This window comes from Musa acuminata, unplaced genomic scaffold (assembly GCF_036884655.1).
Source record: "Musa acuminata AAA Group cultivar baxijiao unplaced genomic scaffold, Cavendish_Baxijiao_AAA HiC_scaffold_404, whole genome shotgun sequence".
In the NCBI taxonomy this organism is placed as follows: domain Eukaryota; kingdom Viridiplantae; phylum Streptophyta; class Magnoliopsida; order Zingiberales; family Musaceae; genus Musa; species Musa acuminata.
Genome location: NW_027020652.1, coordinates 35,001 through 37,500, shown reverse-complemented (window position 1 = coordinate 37,500; position 2,500 = coordinate 35,001).

Below are 2,500 nucleotides of genomic sequence, written 5' to 3'. Positions count from 1 at the left end.
TTGGCCTGTTTTTGCGTTGCGCGGTGACCGTCTTGAGCGGAGCAAAATGTCAGCCATCTCAGCACCCTGGAACCCCCCGGGTGGCACAGGGCTGGATGGGGCTTTCGTATAGCAGGGAAGGTGCTGCCTCTCGCTTCGCTCGCTGTCCGCCGCTCGCCGCTCGCTTGCCCAGCCAAAAATGGCCAGTTTTGGCCCGTTTTTGGGCCGTTTTGGCCAGTTTTTGGCCTGTTTTTGCGTTGCGCGGTGACCGTCTTGAGCGGAGCAAAATGTCAGCCATCTCAGCACCCTGGAACCCCCCGGGTGGCACAGGGCTGGATGGGGCTTTCGTATAGCAGGGACGGTGCTGCCTCTCGCTTCGCTCGCTGTCCGCCGCTCGCCGCTCCCTCGCGCAGCCAAAAATGGCCAGTTTTGTCCCGTTTTTGGGCCGTTTTGGCCAGTTTTTGGCCTGTTCTTGCGTCGCGCGGTGACCGTCGTGAGCGGAGCAAAATGTCAGCCATCTCAGCACCCTGGAACCCCCCGGGTGGCACAGGGCTGGATGGGGCTTTCGTATAGCAGGGACGGTGCTGCCTCTCGCTTCGCTCGCTGTCCGCCGCTCGCCGCTCGCTCGCGCAGCCAAAAATGGCCAGTTTTGGCCCGTTTTTGGGCCGTTTTGGCCAGTTTTTGGCCTGTTCTTGCGTCGCGCGGTGACCGTCGTGAGCGGAGCAAAATGTCAGCCATCTCAGCACCCTGGAACCCCCCGGGTGGCACAGGGCTGGATGGGGCTTTCGTATAGCAGGGACGGTGCTGCCTCTCGCTTCGCTCGCTGTTCGCCGCTCGCCGCTCGCTCGCGCAGCCAAAAATGGCCAGTTTTGGCCCGTTTTGGCCAGTTTTTGGCCTGTTTTTGCGTTGCGCGGTGACCATCTTGAGCGGAGCAAAATGTCAGCCATCTCAGCACCCTGGAACCCCCCGGGTGGCACAGGGCTGGATGGGGCTTTCGTATAGCAGGGACGGTGATGCCTCTCGCTTCGCTCGCTGTCCGCCGCTCGCTGCTCGCTCGCGCAGCCAAAAATGGCCAGTTTTGGCCCGTTTTTGGGCCGTTTTGGCCTGTTTTTGGGCTGTTCTTGCGTCGCGCGGTGACCGTCGTGAGCGGAGCAAAATGTCAGCCATCTCAGCACCCTGGAACCCCCCGGGTGGCACAGGGCTGGATGGGGCTTTCGTATAGCAGGGACGGTGCTGCCTCTCGCTTCGCTCGCTGTCCGCCGCTCGCCGCTCGCTCGCGCAGCCAAAAATGGCCAGTTTTGTCCCGTTTTTGGGCCGTTTTGGCCTGTTTTTGGGCTGTTCTTGCGTCGCGCGGTGACCGTCGTGAGCGGAGCAAAATGTCAGCCATCTCAGCACCCTGGAACCCCCCGGGTGGCACAGGGCTGGATGGGGCTTTCGTATAGCAGGGACGGTGCTGCCTCTCGCTTCGCTCGCTGTCCGCCGCTCGCCGCTCGCTCGCGCAGCCAAAAATGGCCAGTTTTGGCCCGTTTTTGGGCCGTTTTGGCCAGTTTTTGGCCTGTTCTTGCGTCGCGCGGTGACCGTCGTGAGCGGAGCAAAATGTCAGCCATCTCAGCACCCTGGAACCCCCCGGGTGGCACAGGGCTGGATGGGGCTTTCGTATAGCAGGGACGGTGCTGCCTCTCGCTTCGCTCGCTGTTCGCCGCTCGCCGCTCGCTCGCGCAGCCAAAAATGGCCAGTTTTGGCCCGTTTTGGCCAGTTTTTGGCCTGTTTTTGCGTTGCGCGGTGACCATCTTGAGCGGAGCAAAATGTCAGCCATCTCAGCACCCTGGAACCCCCCGGGTGGCACAGGGCTGGATGGGGCTTTCGTATAGCAGGGACGGTGATGCCTCTCGCTTCGCTCGCTGTCCGCCGCTCGCTGCTCGCTCGCGCAGCCAAAAATGGCCAGTTTTGGCCCGTTTTTGGGCCGTTTTGGCCTGTTTTTGGCCTGTTCTTGCGTCGCGCGGTGACCGTCGTGAGCGGAGCAAAATGTCAGCCATCTCAGCACCCTGGAACCCCCCGGGTGGCACAGGGCTGGATGGGGCTTTCGTATAGCAGGGACGGTGCTGCCTCTCGCTTAGCTCGCTGTCCGCCGCTCGCCGCTCGCTCGCGCAGCCAAAAATGGCCAGTTTTGTCCCGTTTTTGGGCCGTTTTGGCCTGTTTTTGGGCTGTTCTTGCGTCGCGCGGTGACCGTCGTGAGCGGAGCAAAATGTCAGCCATCTCAGCACCCTGGAACCCCCCGGGTGGCACAGGGCTGGATGGGGCTTTCGTATAGCAGGGATGGTGCTGCCTCTCGCTTCGCTCGTTGTCCGCCGCTCGCCGCTCGCTCGCGCAGCCAAAAATGGCCAGTTTTGGCCCGTTTTTGGGCCGTTTTGGCCAGTTTTTGGCCTGTTCTTGCGTCGCGCGGTGACCGTCGTGAGCGGAGCAAAATGTCAGCCATCTCAGCACCCTGGAACCCCCCGGGTGGCACAGGGCTGGATGGGGC